Genomic DNA, 22,924 nt, shown 5'->3' on the forward strand with positions numbered 1-22,924 from the left:
ATAGTTTATATGGAATACTACACCATTTTATATAAGGGACTTGACCATCTGCAGATTTTGCTACCTATGGCTGCTTTGGAATCAATCCCCCGTAGATACCAAGAGATGACTGTATTCTAAAAAAGAACGAGGCAGAGGAAGCCATTAAAGAGCTAAGTCAGAGAGATGGGGGAAACTTCAAAGACTTGTGGTCTATGAAATTTGTGGGAGAGAGCATCAAGAATAAGGGAAACTGAACATTGTTTTATGGCAAAGGAGAAGTCATGGAAAATAAGACCTGGTCTTTGGATTAAAAAATTAGCACTTCATCCTTATTCTGGTTCTGAGGATTTTTGTCAGCGTCCAAAATATTCTGTTAATTCAGTATTAGTAATAGCTTCAACAGTCTTATCAGCTTCAGTCCATACGTCTTCCTCTCAATTGCTGTAATTGTAGCTAGAATTTGAAAACACAGATTCTGATGATCTATTTCAATAAGTTGATTTGGGGGGTACAGCGTTCAAGAATTTAACATTATTCCTGTTACCAGTTTGGATATTCTTTTGATTTACACAAATTGTCTATAATCTCTATTTCTGTCTATTTCTGTCCAAATTTGAGGATTTTTAAAAATTGAAGTAGAGTTGATTTACAATGTTGTGTTGGTTTTATTTATACATGTATGTTTTTTTCAGACTCTTTTCCATTAAAGTTTATTACAGGATATTGAACATAGTTCCCTGTGCTATACAGTAGGTCCCTGTTGTTTATTTTATACAGTGTGTGTGTGTAGTAGTGAGGATGAGTAAGTTGGGGAAAGCATTTGCAGGAAATGAGATAGTTTGTCCAAGAAAAAGAGCTACAGAGGACTGAAACCACTTTATTATGACTAGAAGATTCTTTGGATGTACTTAGGTCTCCTCTAAGGTACTCTTCCTCTTAAAACTGAAGTGTAGGCTACTTATTTTTTCACAGTCCCCAACACTCTCCTCGATGTCACTTCCCCACCGTTATGTCATCTTCTCAGAAGAAAGCCTGCTCCTTGTTGTCACCTACTAAGCCCCTCGCCATCCTCTCAAATCAAGATTTTGACCCTGGATCACAACTTCCCTCTCATCCCCTAGGTCTGTGATCATTCTGGGAAAGTTTAACGATCATGTGCTTATCCACCCGGCACACAGGTCTCTCAGCTGTCGACTAATGTTCAAGAATCGTTCTTTCTTATGAACCCTACTATTAAAAGAGTTCTTTTAATTTCAAGAATAGTAACTCCCCCAACTGTGGGAATCTTATTTCTCAGGGTATAGTAGAGATGTCAGTATATTTTCCTTCATTGCCCTCAGCTTCTAGTCAGGAAATTTATTTAAACTAGAATGGCTTTGATTTTGGCATCAGGTCACATGATGCTACCCTTTCTGATTATAACTGTTTTGAACCGGGCGAAACTAACTCAAAGCCAGGCAATCCATTGCCAGCCAGCGAGCAATCAGAATCTCTGATTAAGGGCTAGTCATTGTAGCTGGGAGACAGTGAACACCCACACGGAAAGATCTGGTAAAGTAAGATCCACAATCTGACAAGCCAGAAAATGTGCACATGTCAAATGTATGAAGGAGCAAACATTAAAAACTTTTCAGACATGAGCAGTCTTCAGAGAGGGCAGTGGAACAGATGTAATAAAGAAGTACAGATGGAAAGCTGTGGTCAGAAAGAGAAATTGAGAGGATACATCTTTGATGATTTTATATTCGCCATGAGGCTCAGTTATAGTTTCTGCAATTTTCTGTTCAGTGTGATTCTCCTATATTTTTATGATGAATTCTTTGTTTATTTGAACTTGCTTGACTGTACTTCTGCATTTTCCTCAAAATGATCTCTCACCAGTACAGATACTACCTCTGTTTGTTTCTACCACTACACCCAGGCTTGTGAAATATACATGTAAGTGATCCAGAGCCTTTCCCATTCCCCTTTATGCTAGAGGGAAAGGCAATCAAAATCAGTTGTGGAATTTCAGCCTTACAACTCCTGAAAAAATTTATTTTTTCTTGTTCACTCCTAAAACTAAGGAGTGATATTTATCATTTTGATCATTTAGACAGTAAAACTGTCATTGTGTAAAAGATTAAATAAATCTTTTTCAAATCAAGCAATGACTTCATGTTTTGCAAGAATGTCTGATATATGAGAGTGCTAAATTATACTAGTAATACAATTTTCACGTTTATAATATAAAAATAATTTCATGGGTAAACATTTTCTCATTTTATTTTGAAACAGGAAATAACATTTACAGAAAAAATTATGAAATATTTGATATTGTAGAATAGGGATCGGCAAATTGTGGACCAAATCTATTTTAAAAAGGTGACAGACTAAAGTATTATTGGACCTACACCCACACCCATTCTGTGTATTGTCTGTGGCTGCTTTCATTCTACAATGGCAGGATCGAGTAGTTGCAACAGAGACCATATAGCTCACAAAACCTAAAATGCTTCCTCTTTATTCCTTCCCAGAAAAAAAAAGTTACTTACCCCTGTTGTAGAAATAGAGGACAGATTATTTACCAACTTAACAGCCTAAACACTAGATAGAAAACAAGTGACTTAAGTGGGGCTTAATTTTCTATATGTTTTCTGAGTTATGAATTCACAAAATGCTCTACCTTCTGGGGAATAACTGGAATATTTTTTTTTTTAATGCACAGAATCATGATAAACAGGGAAGGATTGTTTGGTGATTTTAAATACAAAGCATCTTTAATAAAATGATAAGAAACAGATGGTATTTTATTATCTGGAATGAATAAAGTTAAAACAAAGAAATCAGTTCAAAGTTAAAACAAAGAAATCAGTTCAAAGGAATTCATTAGGGAAATTAAGAAGATTGGGATTGGGCTTCCCTGGTGGCGCGGTGGTTGAGAGTCCGCCTGCCGATGCAGGGGACGCGGGTTCGTGCCCCGGTCCGGGAGGATCCCACATGCCGCGGAGCGGCTGGGCCCGTGAGCCATGGCCGCTGAGCCTGGGCGTCCGGAGCCTGTGCTCCGCAATGGGAGAGGCCACAGCAGTGAGAGGCCCGCGTACCGCAAAAAAAAAAAGAAGATTGGGATTGACATATATACACAAATATGTATAAAATGGATAACTAATGAGAACCTGCTGTATAAAAAATAAAAATTCAAAAAAAATTAATAATTAGTAGTGAAGTATAAATTATAACCATTTTAAACAGTTTATGAAGCAAAACCAAAATTCGGGCACATTGATACATATTTGTTAAGCAGTGTCTGTTTTGTATGTAATTCATACGTAGTTCTTTATTCACGTTATCATTGTGAAAACCTAGAAACAATAAAAAAAAGAAATAGAAAAAAATGGGATTGTATTTAAAAGTATAGGGTGGTTTCAAAGAAGTAGGCAAAATAATAAAACTACAGTGATCTAAAATTCAACTGTAAGTATCCGTTGGATGGAAAGTAGGCTAGGCTATTATAAAGGAGAACAAAGATATTTCACAATTAAAATTAAGGTCAACTTGTTTAAAAATACAGAGTTGTGAAACTGAAGAGACAAACTAAAATATGAACTTTATGTATCTCAAATCGTAAACAGCATCAGAAAACGTCCATTGAAGAAAACGTACGTTAACAGGATATTAAATAAAGCACACCATCATAAGCTAAACTGTTCTTTAAGCATGACGTATTACAGTTTTCTACTAATTGTTCTCTTTCCCTCCAGACTCCCTCCTCCACCATATATGTTTGCCATTTCTTTTTCACGTCCCTCTCCCCAATCAAAACCTCTAGTGATTTACTGTTGAACCGTGGTATTTTAAAGCTGAAAACGTAACACACGAGGGCAATGAGAAACGTAAGGTGAAATAGTTTTCCCCTGTGGTATATCTGAACAACAAATGGATGTTCAGATCGAACCCCAATGTCCCTGACAACTAGATCCGTGTTTATGTCCCACACTGAGCTTTCTTGTATACAATTTTGTTTGATCTTTATTTTTACTGGTCTGTTATTTGAAAATCATGCTCTTGATAGACTGCTTTTCTAGTCTGCTACTTAGCTCACATTTGGCTATAAGAGTCATGTCCAATCTCTGTTTTTCTGTATTTCTCTCAAGGTAATAAAAAGTGGTGGATAGCTTTGCACAATGTTCATTACATAGAAAGCACTGGTAAAGTTAACTGTATTTAAGGGCAAAATAGGATGCTCCTTTCTTCTTCTATGAAGCATGGTTATCTCCTTCCTCTGAGTTGCTTTAGAACATACGACCTGATGTACTCTTGGCTTTTGGCACCTTCTCCCCGTATTGTTCTTTATTTTTCTCTGTACTTACAAGTGTGCTGTTAATCCAAATATAATGTGAGCCCTTAAAGGCAAAGATGATCTGTAACACTCTGAACATAATAATTGCTCAATAAATGCTTATTAAACACAGTAGAGATTAAAAGTACAGTTTTAAACTTGGTAAGTTCCACAACACAGTCAGTTGTGATAGTTTGATAATGAATTAGAATATAAGGAATTATCCAAGGAACACTCTAAAGGTCTATATTTAACCATACAAAAAAATTAAATCTTTATGTTTGGAAGTAATAGGACCACAAAATGGTTCTGTTCATTAGATTAGAATGTTAGTTGTAATATATTTGTGTTAGTGCTGTGGAGCTCAGTCTTACTTTTAGAATAAAATATGGGCTAATTTTAAGTAAGATTAACAATGCTCATATTTTCTGAAAAATATAACATTTATTAGATTTAAATTATTAAGGCCTTCTGTATGAGAGTGGGGAGAATCACTACTTGATCATAATTCACTTATTTCAAAGCCCCCAATTTAAGTGAATTATGTTAAGAAATAAGTTTATTTCAAAGCCCTTACTTAGGAAACTGATTGGATTAGAAGAAAAAACAGCATGTCAGAGAGCGGCATGTAATGAAAAGTATTCAGTGCAATCCAGTACCACCACACTTCTACGTCAGGATCTTAATCTAGACTTTGCGGTTAAATAACATTTCTGTATCCTTTAGCCCATTTAAACCACACTTTCAAATGTCTAAATTTAAACAATTAAATTTAAGGCTAAAGTAAGCATACATACTTGTATGCAAACAATCGATGTCACATTTTACCTTGTGTATTCCTTAATTAATTATTGTAAACATAGCTATTTTTACTACTTTTGTCTTTTATCCTTTCTACTAGCTTTAAAAGTGATTAATTCACTACCTTAACTATATATTTGCCTTTCCAGTGAGATTTATTCTTTCATAGGTTACTAGTTAGTGCCCTTTCTTGTCAACTCAAAGAAATCTGTTTAACATTTCTTGCAAGACCAGTTAGGAGGTGATGAAATCCTTTAGCTTTTGCTTGTCTGGAAAACTTTTCATCTCCTCTTCTCTATTGAATGATACCTTACTAGGTAGAGTGTTCTTGATTGGAAGTTCTTTCTTTCATCACTTTTAATAATCAGGCCACTCCTTCTGGCCTGCAAAGTTTCTGCTGAAGAATCTGCTGCTAGTCTTAAAGGGGTTCTCTTGTATATAACAAGTTACTTTTCTCTTCCTGCTTTTAATGTTCTCTCCTTCTCTTTATCTTTTGACATTTTAATTATAATGTGTCTTGGTGGGGGTCTCTCTGGGTTCCTCTTATTTGGAACTGTCTGGGCTTCCTGGATCTGGATGTCTGTTTCCTTCCCCAGGTTTAAGAAGTTTTCAGTCATTATTTCTTCACATAAGATTTCTGCTCCTTTGTCTCTTTCTCCTCCTTCTGGGAGCCCTATGATGCAAATCTTCATTCAATTAGTATTGTTCCATAAGTTCCTTAAGCTATCATCACTTGTTAAAATTCTTTTTTTCTTTTTACTACTCTGGTTGAGTTCCACTGCCTTGTCTTTGATTTTGGAGATTAATCCTTTGTCAGTTGCTTCATTTGCAAATATTTTCTCCCATTCTGAGGGTTGTCTTTTCATCTTGTTTATAGTTTCCTTTGCTGTGCAAAAGCTTTGAAGTTTCATTAGGTCCCATTTGTTTATTTTTGTTTTTATGTCCATTTCTCTAGGAGGTGGGTCAAAAAGGATCTTGCTGTGATGTATGTCAGAGAGTGTTCTGCCTATGTTTTCTTCTAAGAGTTTGATGGCGTCTGGCCTTACATTTAGGTCTTTAATCCACTTTGAGTTTATTTTTGTGTATGGTGTTAGGCAGTGTTCTAATTTCATTCTTTTACATGTAGCTGTCCAGTTTTCCCAGCACCAGTTATTGAAGAGGCTGTCTTTTCTCCACTGTATATCGTTGCCTCCTTTATCAAAGATAAGGTGACCGTATGTGCGTGGGTTTATCTCTGGACTTTCTATCCTGTTTCATTGATCTATATTTGTGTTTCTCTGCCAGTACCATACTGTCTTGATTACTGTAGCTTTGTAGTATAGTCTGAAGTCAGGGAGCCTGATTCCTCCAGCTCTGTTTTTCTTTCTCAAGATTGCTTTGGCTATTTGGGGTCTTTTATGTTTCCATACAAATTGTGAAATTTTTTGTTCTAGTTCTGTGAAAAATGCCATGGGTAGTTTGATAGGGATTGCATTGAATCTGTAGATTGCTTTGGGTAGTAGAGTCATTTTCACAATGTTGATTCTTCCAATCCAAGAGCATGGTATATCTCTCCATCATTTTGTATCATCTTTAATTTCTTTCATCAGTGTCTTATAATTTTCTGCATACAGGTCTTTTGTCTCCTTAGGTAGGTTTATTCCTAGATACTTTATTTTTTTTGTTGCAGTGGTAAATGGGAGTGTTTTCTTAATTTCACTTTCAGATTTTTCATCATTAGTGTATAGGAATGCCAGAGATTTCTGTGCATTAATTTTGTATCCTGCTACTTTACCAAATTTATTGATTAGCTCTAGTAGTTTTGTGGTAGCATCTTTAGGATTCTCTACATAGAGTATCATGTCATCTGCAAACAGTGATAGCTTTACTTCTTGTTTTCTGATTTGGATTCCTTTTATTTCTTTTTCTTTTCTGATTGCTATGGCTAAAACTTCCAAAACTATGTTGAATAAGAGTGGTGCGAGTGGACAACCTTGTCTTTTTCCTGATCTTAGTGGAAATGATTTCAGTTTTTCACCATTGAGGATGATGTTGGCTGTGGGTTTGTCATATATGGCCTTTATTATGTTGAGGAAAGTTCCCTCTAAGCCTACTTTCTGGAGGGTTTTTATCATAAATGGGTGTTGAATTTTGTCAAAAGCTTTCTCTGCCCCTATTGAGATGACCATATGGTTTTTCTCCTTCAATTTGTTAATATGGTGTATCACATTGATTGATTTGCGTATATTGAAGAATCCTTGTATTCCTGTGATAAACCCCACTTGATCATAGTGTACGATCCTTTTAATGTGCTGTTGGATTCTGTTTGCTAGTATTGAGGATTTTTGCATCTCTGTTCATCAGTGATATTGGCCTGTAGTTTTCTTTCTTTGCGACATCTTCATCTGGTTTTGGTATCAGAGTGATGGTGGCCTCGTAGAATGAGTTTGGGAGTGTTCCTCCCTCTGCTATATTTTGGAAGAGTTTGAGAAGGATAGGTGTTAGCTCTTCTCTAAATGTTTGATAGAATTCGCCTGTGAAGCCATCTAGTCCTGGGCTTTTGTTTGTTGGAAGATTTTTAATCACAGTCTCAATTTCAGTGCTTGTGATTGGTCTGTTTATGTTTTCTATTTCTTCCTGGTTTAGTCTCGGAAGGTTGTGATTATCTAAGAATTTGTCTATTAGTATGAACTCATGTTTAGTTTGTTAGAGATACAAATGGTACATGTGGAAATATTTATAGATATGGACATGTATTATATGTGTTTCAGTACACACACATATTTTCTTGCTTTGTCAGCTGAGAGGGCCTGAAAATAACGAGTCTTCTGGAGCAATGAGCATACTCAATGCCCAAATCTTGATTTCTAATATCATCTCCCAAGAAAAGGAACCAGAGCTTCTTAGAGAAATGGCTGATTCTAGGAATGGAACAGGACAAATAATAGATGAGCCTAGAGCATCTTGTAGTGCCAGAATATAAGGAAATGCTAAAAACAAAAACAAAAACCACAACACTGTGGTAACGTCAGAGTACTGAAAGAGCTCCCAATGGCCAAAGCAGAAACAGTTTGAACAACAAAATGAACAATGTAGTATGGCATTTTAACTCAAAGTATTTCAAAAATCCATGAGACCATACTGAAATAAATTAATGGGAGAGAACAGACAAATATCCCATATAGAGAAATTCCAAATACTTTTTATAGATTTTTTTCCCTCTTAAGGAGGTGGCACACAACTTCCAACCCCTTAGGTATGCGCTGTACATAATGACTTCCTTCCAAAAAGTAGAGTATGCATGGGGGGGAGAAAGTGACTTTATAATGGGGACACCTGATAAACACTATCTCAGCCAGTTAATTAAGGTTAACATCAACAATGCTAAGGCATGATGACAGCATGACCCTTTCATATGATGTGGCTAGAATGGTAATTTACCTCTGAGGTCTTCCTCCTAAAACCCATAACTCCAGCTAATCATGAGAAACACATCAGACAAAACCAAATTGAGTGATATTCTGCAAAATACCTGATGAGAACTCCTCAAAACTGCCAAGGTCATCAAAAACGAAGTCTAATAAACTGGCACAGGCTAAAAGAGCCTAAGGAGACATAAGGACTAAATGTAATATTGTAACTTGAATGGGATTCTGGAACATCAGAAGGACACCTGGTAAAAACTAAGGAAATGTGAATAAAGTGTGGACTTCAGTTAATAACAGTGAAGTTAATAATAGGGAAAACTAGGTGTGGAGTGTATGAGAATTCTCTGAACTGTCTTTGCAACTTTTCTGAAAACCTAAAATTATTGTAAACTAAACATTTTCATTAAACAATAAAATGTGACTTTTTCATGTAGTTGGACTAGATGGAACCTGTTAAGAATTGTGTGATCATTCTTGTCTTGTGGGAAGTGTGTTACATTTGGGAAGTTTTGTTATGTATCAAGGTGGTGATCATAGCTCATACATGTTTTGCAAGTATGATAGGCGTGCACTGTATTAACACACTTTATGATTAAAATATAGATTTAAACAACTCAGTGGCTGATGAGGAAAGTGGAAAACCCTTTTCCTCCTCCCCTGCTGTAATGCCTCTTCCAACTCAGTGAATGCAGTTGACACTTAGATTATTTAGAAATATAGGAGCTTCTTTTATTCAGTCTCTTTAACAATTATTACAACCATTTTCTTGATCCCCATAATTAAATGGGCTCCGTGTATAAACCTCTTCAAAATCTGTATACAACGGAGATAACAATCTTCCCTGTTCCCTTAAAATAATTGTACTCAAAGGCATTTAAAAAATTTCATAGATGATAGTCATCTTTCATTTTAAATTTCATTTCATTTTCATTTCAAGCTCATCATTTTGAGCTTTACCTTGTCTTTATATTTTCTTTTTGGAGCAAAAGTTTCTTCTGGATTTCTTTGGGAATTGTCTCCCAAATTTTCTGCTGAGTCACTGACTCAACCAATAGTTAATTGAGCACCTTCTGCATGTCAGATGTTGACTTAGGCTTTGGGATATAGTGGTGTACAAAATGTACAAAGTCCCTCCTTTCATGGAGCTTGAATTCTGATGGGTGTAAATGAGAAAGAGGAAAAGTATAGGAAAGTTAATAAATTATATGACGTCAGATGATAAATTCTGTGAAGAACAAAAGAGAACAAGATGATAAAAACTGATGAGGACTGTGTGTTCTTTTTTTAATATAGGATGTCAGAGAATGTCTCCTGATAAGCATAAACTAGTGAATATCAATCAAGTGTGACACAAGTGGCTGTATAGAAAGGTAGTTATCAAAATCCCCGAACCAGCAACATCAGCATGACTTGGTAACTTGCTGGGAATGCAAATCACTGCATCCAATGTTAGACCTAATGAATCAGAAACTCTGGGAGTGGGATCCAGCAGTATGTTTTGTTTTTTTTTTAACATCTCTATTGGAGTATAATTGCTTTACAATAGTGTGTTAGTTTCTGCTTTACAACAAAATGAATCAGTTATATATATACATATGTTCCCATATCTCTTCCCTCTTGCGTCTCCCTCCCTCCCTCCCACCCTCCCTATCCCACCCCTCCAGGGGGTCACAAAGCACCCAGCTGATCTCCCTGTGCTATGCGGCTGCTTCCCACTAGCTATCTACGTTATGTTTGGTAGTGTATATATGACCATGCCTCTCTCTCGCTTTGTCACAGTTTACCCTTCCCCCTCCCCATATCCTCAAGTCCATTCTCTAGTAGGTCTGTGTCTTTATTCCTGTTTTACCCCTAGGTTCTTCATGACAATTTTTTTTTCTTAAATTCCATATATATGTGTTAGCATACGGTATTTGTCTCTCTCTTTCTGACTTACTTCACTCTGTATGACAGGCTCTAGGTCTATCCACCTCATTACAAATAGCTCAATTTCGTTTCTTTTTATGGCTGAGTAATATTCCATTGTATATTTGTGCCACATCTTCTTTATGCATTCATCCGATGATGGACACTTAGGTTGTTTCCAACTCCAGGCTATTGTAAATAGAGCTGCAATGAACATTTTGGTACATGACTCTTTTTGAATTATGGTTTTCTCAGGGTATATGCCAGCAGTATATATTTTAACAAGTCCTCCCTGTGCTGCTAATGTAGCTAAAGTTTGAGAACCCTTGGTGTAGGGGACTATCGTTTCATGTGGAAATAATAGTAAATGCAAAGGAACAGAAAAAGGAGTTATTTTGTTTGAGGAACAGCAAGGACATCAAAGGTGGCTGCCGCGGAGTGAGTGAAGAGGAGAAAGCAGTAATAATTAGGAGATGAAAGTAGAGGTTAGTGTGGGGCTTAGGGAAATAGAATGTATTGTGACTTGTAGATGCTGTGACCTTGGCTTTTATTCAGAGTTGGGTAGCCTGTGCAGTATATTGAGCAGAGACTTGATTGGACTGGCGTTTTTACAGGATTTCTCTCCAATGTGTGGATGGTAGACAGCAGATGTGGCAGAGTGGAGGCAGATAAGAGGGAAGGTTATTGCATTCATCCAGCTCTTATTTGTTCAGATGGGCATCCCAACTTTACAGCTTTGTTGTGAGGATTGAAAGACTTATGACTATTATACTACTTTGTATTTCCTAAATGATCATTTATTTAAAAATCATGTCAGTGTTGGGGTAAATCCTTTGAGGTAAAGGAAGAACCCATCAATGTTTGTCTACTCATATTCTTCAAATTATCTGAATAAAGGCACTTCAGAAAGTTACAAAGTACAAAATATTCTTACTGTAGGGCTTCCCTGGTGGCGCGGTGGTTGAGAGTCCGCCTGCCGATGCAGGGGACGCAGGTTCGTGCCCCGGTCCGGGAGGATCCCACATGCCGCGGAGCGGCTGGGCCCGTGAGCCATGGCCGCTGAGCCTGCGCGTCCGGAGCCTGTGCTCCGCAATGGGAGGGGCCGCAACAGTGGGAGGCCCGCGTACCGCAAAAAAAAAAAAAAAAAAAAAAAAAAAAAAATTCTTACTGTAAAGTAATATTCCTCTGGATTTTCCTCGTTAGATTTTCTGCATAAATCTTCTGCAAATTCTCATCAGGTGACCGTTGTGTCACATATGGCAAATGATTTTCGGTGTCTGGTTCCCTCTCTTCTGAGGCCCCTGTGGAAACGATCCTTCCACATCTCCTTTATGATGGATGACCATATCACTGTTGAAGTTCTGCTTAATGAGAGTGGGCCAAGGTGGTGTGTATCAGTGTGAGGCACTTTGACTCACCTCAGCCTCTGCCTTGGTGATCATGAAAACACTTCAGAAGACCCCTCCTTTAGCTTGGGTTCTTGAGTAAAAGCATGAAAAGTATAAAGTAATTACTTAACAAATACTTACTGACAGTGATGTGGCAATAGGAGCAGAATTAAGATTTGAACCCAGGAACATCTAACTCTAAAGCCAGAACAGTTTTCTCGATGATATGGCATTTCCCTTATTAGCAAAGACAGGTAGAATTGTATCTCCTGTGTAGACTAGGGTAAAGAATATAGGGCATTGTCTTGGTTCTGCAATGAATGAGCTCTACTGCCTTAGTACAGATGGGGTCCTACTTCTGTGCTTCCTTTCTTATAGACTGAAAGGAAAGGACTAGATGATGTTACGAGGGGCTGTGGACTTGATGTATGGGCTGTGGGGTTGAATAGAGCTAGACTCATGCCATTGCACCTGTCTTTTCCCAGCAGTTAGTTGACTCTCCATTCTGTCCTATGCAAAATAGGGGTTCTTGCTCTCTGGAGCACGCTCTCTGTCTCTCTCTGTCTCTCTCTCTCTCTCTCTCTCTCTCTCACTCACTCACTGTCTCCGTCTCTCAGATTTGTTGTATGACTTTTTTTTTGTTCTCTATTTTTGAAATTGAAGTATAGTTCATTTACAGTGTTGTGCTCATTTCTGCTATACTGCAAAGTGACTCAGTTATACCCATATATACGTTCTTTTTTTAATATTCTTTTCCATTATGGTTTATCCCAGAAGATTAGATACAGTTCCCTGTGCTATACAGTAGGACCTTGTTGTTTATGCATTCTAAATGTAATAGTTTGCATCTAATAACCCCAAACTCCCAGTACATCCCTCTCTTCCCCGCCCCCCCCCGCCATTGTATAATTTTAAATGTATAAAGGTAGCCGGTACAACCCCACATCCTTTCACACATCTATTATTTAACACCTACTTTGTGGTAGCACCATTCTAGACAGTTGGGATAAAGCAGTGAATAAAACATACAAAATGCCTGTCTTCATGGAACATAAAAACATGAGGACAGTCAGTACAAGTTTCTTTCTTTTCCTTTTCTCCAGTGTTCCTTTCACTTCTGAAAATTTGCTATACTATCTCTCCTTTTCTTTCTAAAACCCTTTCCACACCCCTCTTTTTTTTAATAGTATGGAGTGCTGTGCATGGCCAATTTTTTCACTGACATTTTTTAAAATTAATTAATTTATTTTTGGCTGCGTTGGGTCTTTGTTGCGGTGAGCGGGGGCTACTCTTCCTTGTGGTGCACAGGTTTCTCATTGCGGGAGCTTCTCGTTGCAGAGCGTGGGCTTCAGTGGTTGTGGCTCGCAGGCTTCAGTAGTTGTGGCTCGTGGGTTCTAGAGCGGAGGCTCAGCAGTTGTGGCGCACGGACTTAGTTGCTCCACGGCATGTGGGATCTTCCTGGACCAGGGCTCGAACCCGTGTCCCCTGCACTGGCAGGTGGATTCTTAGCCACTGTGCCAGTGGCTAAATGTCCCTTCATTGACATTAAAGACAAAATGAAATTGTCTGTCTTTTTCACTGTATAATCTACTTATGGTATGGAAAATGGCAGATCTATCTTAAGACTGCATTTTGTAACCATGCAGCTAAGATAATCTGAGAGTAGCATAATAATAAAAATCTTTCATCAAAAGGTGACTATTTAAAAACATTTTCCCACATTTGCTATAACTAGTCCTATATCTATATCATCATCTTTACTGAACCATTTGAAACGAAGTTGTAAATATGATGCAATTACATCAGAAATACTTTATCCTGTGTCTCTTAAGAATATGGACATTCTCCTACATAATGCCCAAACTAGTATCCCTCCCAAGCAGTTTAACAATCATAATGTAATTTAGTCAACATACAGTTCGTATTCAAATTTCTCCAAACTTCCCCAGATACTCTTACAGATTTTTGTTTCTGGCCCAGGATCCAGTCAAGGATCATTTACTACATTTGATTGTCATGAGTCTTTAACTTATTTTAATCGAGAAAATTCCCACCAACACTTTCTGTCTTTTATGACAGTGATATTTTGAAGAGACCAGGTCAATTGTCTTGTAGAATGCCCCACATTTTGATTTATCCAAATGTTTACTCATGATTAAATGCATGTTAAATATTGTTTTATAAGAATTCTATAAATGTGCACTTCTTAAAGTGTTTCAGAAAACACGTAATGTCAGTTTGTCCCGTGATGGGTATCCTAGTTTGAAGACTGAATTAAGATGGTGTTCTCTAGCTCTCTTTGTTGTAGAGGTATTTTTATCCATTGTAAGTAATAGCAACTGTGGCTTCATACTATGAGACCATATTAATGTCCTGTCCTCCTAAAACATTTCACCTAATGGTTTTAGCATCTGTGGATGGTTCTCACCTAATCAATAGTTGTATTAGTGGTTGCCAAGGTCATTGGTGGATTTCTAATTGTATCGTTACATACAAATGTATTAGCTAGTGTTTTTCTATAACAAACAGCTTTCCCTTATGTCCTTTTTGTTTTTGAGTATTACTGTGGACTCAGTGATTTTTTTCAATATAATATAAACCATTATCATTAATATGTATTTTTTTTTTAGATGTTTAGATCCCAAATTGACCAGTAGGAGCCCTGTCAAGGCATCTCTTGTCCCTTTTGGTGTGACATAATGGAGTGTTTAAAATTTTAATGCAAAACTTTATTTGTTTTAAAACACTAAAATACACACTTTATTATACTAGTGACAGAAACTTGTCTGTTCCTTTGATATTTCCTCTAATAACTTAGAAATGATCATTTTAAGCCTATTTCTCCATTTTTTGCAACAGAATGAATAGAGTGAAAAAAATTATTGAATCACTTCATGAGTGATGAACTACACCCAAGAAACTGAACATAAAACACCTGTATCACAGCTGTTCTTAGCTGCATTTGTGCCATCGCTGATCATTCTGAGGAAAAAAAAAAAACCCTGCAACCTTTTAATGAGGGCTAATTATGGAGCAAAAATTTCACAGAGTTCTCAGGAAGCTTACTAGTGTTCTTGAGTAGTATTAGTGATGGGTAATGATGATTTATCACTGTGCCTAGTTGCTGATAAAGCAATTCTCAGTAAAGTCTTGACAATTTGTTATCACTGATATCAAGTATATTGTTTTTTAATTGGCCCTATCATCTATAGCTGAGAAACAGGCCACACCGTCTATCAGGCGTAAAGTTTGTTTTCAAATTGCTCCTGCATACCTGTAGTGTATGTTTAATCTCTGGTCTTCTGTGATTCTTGAAGTTTGGTATTTTATCACTTCTAGGTAGAGAGCAAATGTGCATCATCTTGAGTGGTTGTTTCCTGGTATTTTGTATAATTATTTGCAATGAATGTTTACCCTTTGGGCTTAACTACATGAAATTACTTTGCCAACTGAGAATGACTTTCACAAGGAAATAAATGACCTTCACAGTTCTAGCACCCTATGTGGCACTCATAGATATTCATTAAATACTTTTATAAGGAATTAGATGAAGAATTTAAGAGAGAAATACACAGCAGAGTGTGATGGTTTCTAATAAAGATGCACCTTATGTTCTTGGGTGACCTTCTGGGCCTCAGTCCCTCACGTCGCTCTTGCAAAGCCTGGCCCTAGCTACGCTAAAATAAACAACCCAGGAGATGGGGTAGGAGATGTGGAAGAAATCAGACAAGAACCTCAGCCATAGGAAAAAGGAAAAACATCAGAATACAGGCTAAGTGAGAAATAACTCATCATTGTGAGCGTCTAACCGAGAGTGTCATAATCAGATTAAATATATCAATTCAGAGTTGGTGAAGGGGAGCGATTTGACTGTGGGGAAATAGCCCTTATGAAATATTGAAGCGCTGAAACCAAAAAGCGGTATTATTCAGGAACAGTTCTGCACTGACTCGGTTTTCTTTCCTTGGCTGATGCATCTCTGCTGACTCTGAGTTCAGTCTAGGAATTCAGAAAGCCTAAAATTTATAATCATTCTCCTGAACAGAAGCATTTGAACTATTAATGTGAGTTCTTCCAAAATGAGTAAATCCTTTATGTAAAAATATTTTAAAAACACCTTAAGAGAATTAGTCTCCTTTTTCAACTCTAATAAGACCGTACTTGTTCCGGAAGTATCCCAGCTGCCCTTGTAGAGAAGGAGAGGGAAAAGCTATGCTCCACAGAAATGCTTGCTATTCCCCATCTTCTTTCTCTTAAAGAAGTTGGCAACTCACATTAAGTGTGTTTCTTCCTGACCTAAATCCTGCAAGTGGTTTTCTGAATATGGGTTCACTTTAAGAGCAATGTCTATTTATAGCTATTGCATCTTATTTCCTAAATTACTTGATGGTACTGGTCACTACCTGACATTATTAATTATGTTGAAACAGTGCATATTCATCTGGTCATTTAATTATTGATCTTATCTTCTATTAGAATATAAGTTCCATGAGGGCAAGGACCATGCTGTGTTTACAACTATGTCACCAACACCAGAAAAAGTAACGTGGCTCAGAGTAGATGCTTAATAAACATTTATTGTTGAGTGAACGCTGATGCTTACATGATTATGTGGGCTTAGGAGCATATAGATTCTGGCCTAGTTATTCCACCCATCTGTCTGAAGCAGAGAACCATGCTCTCCCCATGCCAAAAATAAATGAATCTTTATTTGAGACACCCTTATAAGGATGCAGGATGCACTGGGCATAAAGTGAGATCTTTGCTCTGGTCGTTGAAGTCTCTACCTTTATTCTGAGCCTTTATCCTCTCAGCTTCAAACTTTTTAATATTGTATGTGAACTGGAATATACCAGTTCTCTTCTCCATTATTCTCCATTATTATTTTTGCTCTTCTGAATGTATGTGGGACAAGAGGGCAGTGGACTTTCTCTCTGTAGCACTCAGAATTGACTCAGAGCAACAGATGACTTACTCCTTGAGAAATGCCAGTCATTTCTATAGGCCAATTGATGAAGGCATTTTCATTTTTTCTGCTGTCTATCCAACTGAGAGGTGTGTATAGAATTGAATGTATTTCCTTCATTGTAGCCCTCAACCTGGTCATTACTATTTATGTCTGCTGTTGTCCCTCCCTTCCTCACTAGCAGTCAATTCAGCCCAGCAACTTGGTCGTATTAGTCAGCAATAGTAGGTATGGCCCCTGGATGTGAGCTACAGAGAGAGATACAGCCTTGTAACAAGAGGGAAAACCCCCTCCAGAAGTTCAGTACTCAGAGGTAGGCTATGGAAACACCTCTAAGACTCAGAACCCTTAATTTTACCCTACAGAATCATCAAGAAAGAGCTCTTCTGTTGTCCAACTCTGCCTCACTTAGGCTAACACCTAGCCAGGCATTTGCTCAACTTGAGTCTCGTGACTAACCTCATTTGCCTTTGTGAATTCAATTTCCTAACTTAAGATTTCTAAAGAAACAGATCTAAAATTCTCACTGCATAAGGAGCATTAGGGGCCTTGAGAGAAGGGAACATTAAGGGGAAAGCGAGCACAAGATTGTGTCACAAAAGCTAGGAAGAGGATAAAGTCAAAGGCACAAAAAAGAGTAGGTAAAGGAAGTCCTGAAAATGTCTTTGAAGATGTTAATACCTAAATCATTTTTCAAAGCATCCAAAGCCTTTCATTATCTAACATCACATTATTTTTCATGATGATTTCATAACACTGTACTCTGCTCAGACAGACTTTGGATCATGCTTAATCTGCATATTTATGCTTCTGTGCATTTGCTAATATTGTTCCCTCTACCTGGAATTCTTTTCTCAGTCTACTTTCTCAATCTAGTCGTCATCTCATCTCATCTCATCTCATCTTCATCTCAATCGCATCTTCATATTTTCAGCTTATATGAAGCATATGTTATTCTCATCCTTTATTTATAGATGTGAAAACTAAAGTTTATAAAGTTGAAGTATTCTCATACCAATATAATAGTAATTAACACTAAATCTTCAATGGCATAAAATAAAATGTTTGACTTAACAGACATATTTCTGGATAGAGAAGCTATGTTCAAGAAAATGTTAATCATAATTTCTTTATGGCTTCCTCTTTCACTTTGCTTTGTTCCACATCAGACTTTGTGGTGAACAAAATGGTAAGAATGATGAGTATGCTGGTGGTTATTTCTCTACTGGCTATCTTCCAAAGTTAACAGCAGCAAAAAATAAACAGCCCTCTCGGGCCTGGCAAAAGTCAATCCAGACAATACGCTCTGAACCCCAGATGGCATGGGCTCCTCTGTTTCACTTTCAGCTTGGCAACCAAGCTAACCCATCGACCTATATGATTCTTTGATCTTTGCTCGATTTTGTCCGTCAAATAGCTGCTAAAAATCAGAATAAGCTGTGCCCAGCTATGTGCCACAATTTAAGAGAACCCAAGCCTTTCATATAGCCCAGGGGAAAAAATATCCCAAACAAAAAGAAATTGACAGCCATTCCAGATAATAATAACAACAACAATAGCAACAGTAAACAATAAAAGATAAAGAAGCAAAGGAAGAGCATGTCTTTCCTAGTTATGAAGTGCTCATCGATTCCATTTCTATTTGGTCTTGAAGAGGACCCTCTTTGAATTCTGTTTGAATATTTTTGCGACCGAACATTCTTCCCTATTGTAGATGAGCCAAGCATAATTAGGAAAGGGAAAGCCCACAGAATGATTTTAAAATAAGGAATACACATTAGAGCTTACCCTTTTAAGCACTTTATTTTTAAGCACAAATGGCAGTGTATAAATAACGAATAGTTATGACAAGATGAAACAATTTAAACAAAGATAGGCATGCCACCGAAATGGAATTTCATCAAAGAAAAATGCAGTTTTAAGTAACTTAATCAACATTTACCCTATTTATTCTAATGCAATCTTGTGTTCTGTTTTTTCCGTCTAGTGTTAGATTTATGCTTTTGTTTTCTATTGACAAGGATTGAATAAATATTACCCCAGTGTAATTTTTCTGTAGCATTAATTATAAATGTCTCACTGGAAAAATGTGAAGGCAGAAACTCATTTGGAAAGCCGATCACCTAGACTGCATACTAATAAATTAAAATCAATGGATGAGAAACCAACCCCTTTCGCACAAATAGAAATATCTTTCTTGATCCATTAGAGTTCACATGTCATGAATTCATGGTCTATGGTTTAATTTCCACAATACATTAATATTATTAATACATTAAATACATTTAAACTCTGTTACAAATCATCCTGGGCCATGCAGTACATCACATCTACAGCAAAACTGTTAAATTGTGATTCTGTAATTAAGAAAAAATACTCATATGCTTGCTGTACCATAGTTAATTACATCTGAAGTAGAAAAAAGAGATACACACACACACACACATTTAAGTAAAACTGGGGAAATTTGAACAAGATCAGTATATTGTTTCACTGTCAATTTCCTGGCTGTGATATTGTGCTATCATTTTGCAGGATATTACCTTTGGGGGTAACTGGGTGAAGGATGCACAGGCTCTTTCTGTATGGTTTCCTACAACTGTACGTGACTCTACAATTATCTCAAAATGAAAAGGTCACTTAATATATACAAGAAAATATTGACTTTGACAAAGAAGAGAGCGAGCTTTGGAAAGTGGGAGTTGAAGAGAATTAAGATAGGAGGACCTTAAATCACTGACATACTGGAGCTGCACTCAAGAGCCAAGAGGGCTGTAGACACTCAAAGTAGACAGTTTAGAAGATTCTGCAACATTTTATTTACTCTGGCTTGAAGTTAACCCAGCTGGAGTCAACAGCTTACATCCTTATACCTTCAGGCAGGTGCCTATGGGTTTCTCATTTTTGTTTTTGTTTCTTCATAGTTACACTGAAATAAGGTCAGTCCTGATGTAAGCTTATTCCAAACTATCCAGCGGCCATGACAGGAGGGAGAAATTAGCAATGTACATAATTGGGGAAAGTGTGAAAGATTAACTCATCGGTCCTATATTTTTTCACCTTGTTCATATTTTTGAAATTTATAATTGTTTCAATAAAAGTTATCAATTTTATAAAGATATCCATTTTCTCTAAGTTCACCTATGATTTTAGTGTAATCTCAATATGACATATCAAGGTGATTCTATTCTAATCTAGCAAGTGACTTCAAAGCTCATATGACAGTAGAGAAGAAACATGAGGTGTGTCGAGAAATGCATTTAAAAGAACAATAAAGGAAACTAGCCTTATTTTAAACCAAAATGTGAAATAAAACTGAAGTAATTGAAACAAGGTAGAATTAGTGGAGGAAGAAGCAAAAGTTGATAAAGCAGAAGAGAGAATTCCAAAAGTGACTCGTGTATAGATAAGAATTACATTTATGATAAAGATGCATTTCAAGCAAATAGGGAAATGTTATATTAAAATAGATTAAATGATGTTTGAAGAAAAAAACATCGTTTAACTGAACTTTTTTTAAAAAATCAATAAGTAATACAGAAGTTAAAACATGTATTTTTTGAATTTTAATTTTTAAAAATTTTATACAATTGTTAAAGGTTGCTTTCCATTTATAGTTATTTCAAAATATTGGCTATATTCCCCGTGTCATACAATACATCCTTGAGCCTATCTTACACCCAGTCGTTTGTACTGTTCACTGGTTCACCCCTACATTGCCCCTCCCCCTCTCCCTACTTGTAAGCACTAGTTTATTCTCTGTATCTGTGAGTCTGCTTCTTTTTTGTTATATTCACTAGTTTGTTGTATTTTTTAGATTCCACACGTAAGTGATGTACAGTATCTATCTTACTTCACTTAGCATAATGCCCTCCAAGTCCATCCATGTTGCTGCAAATGGCAAAATTTCATTCTTTTTTTTTTTAACATCTTTATTGGAGTACAATTGCTTTTATGACGGAGTAGTATTCTGTTTTATATATATATACCACAGCTTCTTTATCCATTCATCTGTTGATGGACACTTAGGTTGTTTCCATGTTTTGGACATGGTAAATAATGCTGCTGTGAACATTGAGGCGCATGTATCTTTTTGAATTAGTGTTTTTGGTTTTTGTTTCGGATATATACTCAAGTGGAACTGCTGGGTCATGTGGTAGTTCTATTTTTAGTTTTTTGAGACCCCTCCATACCATTTTCCATGGTGGCTGCACTAATTTACATTCCCACCAATAGTGTACAAGGGTTCCTTTTTCTTCATATCCTCACCAACATTTGTTAATTGTAGAGTTTTTGATAATAGCCATTCTGACATGTGTGAGGTAATATCTAATTGGGTTTTCTTTTGCATTTCCCTGATGGTTAGTGATGTTGAGCATCTTTCCACGTGTCTGTTAGCCATACGCATTTCTTCTTTGGAAAAATGTCAGTTCAGTTCTTCTGCCCAAGAAAGTATGTATTTTTATAACATTGTACAAATACTTGGCCTACTTAGAAAAATGACAACCCAGAAATAAAGAAAAAGAAAGGAAGGAAGAAAGAAAGAAAGAGTTCATGGAGCTAAACAGATTTAACTTTATGAAAATAATATAAATAAGTGTTTGCACAAAAAAGATAAAATTAATGAAATTAAAGGACAAGAAAATGATTGGAAGAAAATACTTGTAATATATACAAGAAAGACATGGTCACAATTGACCAAAGTCTCAAAATGTCTTTAAATCAGTAAGGAAAAGGCAATACATTTGTGGAAAAAGGTTAGTACAATGCAAATTGTAAAATGACAAATGCAAATTAGCTAATAAACAGTCACTAGTGCTCCCCTCACTAGAAATCAGTAAAATACAAGTTAATGCAAAAACAAGATTATTTTCACCCTTAGATCACCATAGATTTGTTTGATCATTTAAAATGACGTAAAGAAATAGAGACTAGCTCTCTCACACCACATTGATTGAAGTGAACACTGCTGAGACAATTGGCAAGATCTACCAAGATTTTGAAATGCTGATGGATCAACCCTACGATCATATATTTAATAAGCTATCCTATAGATATATTTATGGAAAAATACAAGAGTATTTATTACATTATAATTTGCATTGACTTCAAATTTACAATAAAGTAAATGTGCAGCACTCCAGAAGTTTCTAGGTTCATTTTGATTCAATAAGACTACATAGTTGATACGCAGCTATTATAAAGAATTAAGTAAATGCAGAAAAATTATGTTGACAGAGAAAGGCGTCTTGAAACAAATTCCTGAAGAGTTTGTTCCCATTTATATTTAACATCTGTGCATGGAGAACAATTTTACTCTGTGTTTCTACTCTCCATTCTACTCTATTTCTATGACTTTGGCTTTTTTTTTTTAGATTCTGCAAATAAGTGAGAACATACAATATGTGTCTTAAACCATTGGTTTCTAGATACCTTTGACCTCATACCTCAGAAAAGTGTTTTGTAATCTTAGGCACTTCCACTCACGTTTCTTTCTAAGTATCATGTCCAAGTTGCAGTATTAAAAGAATTTCAAAGGAAATAATTTATGTGAATTGTAAATAGTGATATTTTAAAATGAAATTGCTATGTCACATTTTAGATATTAATATTTCCAATGAAATGTAAATAATGTATTATCTTGATGTCCATTATGATCTGCTTAAACATAAACAAATAGTTCTTTCTTAATAGCTGGAAATGTTACCCCATTCCTTTTTTAATTTGACTTAGCATTTCCATTCAATTTCTTCCACAAAATTTGTCCTAATGAGATATACTTTCTGCTTATAATTTCTTTATTTATTACACTGTCATATTCTAATGACTAATATATGTATATTTTGAAGTATTATATTTTTAACTTGCTATGATAAAAAGCTCTATATTAATTTTTTTGATTGGATGGAGTTGTCATGCTATTAATACAAAATTGATCAAAATAATATAAACATGACAGAATTTTGAGAAATAATTATTAAATATGAAAAATAATTTATTGGAATTTTTGTCTATTAATGAGATGGATGGGGATTTTCTTTTCTTTTTCATAATTTATGTAATCCTGAATGACCCTAAGTTATTGCTGCAGTGAGTCAGGGTTGAACATAGACTTTATCCTCACTTTAAAAATTTTGTAGTAGAGAGTGTTGACAGA

The sequence above is a fragment of the Delphinus delphis genome, chromosome X (assembly GCF_949987515.2).
Source record: "Delphinus delphis chromosome X, mDelDel1.2, whole genome shotgun sequence".
Lineage (NCBI taxonomy): Eukaryota > Metazoa > Chordata > Mammalia > Artiodactyla > Delphinidae > Delphinus > Delphinus delphis.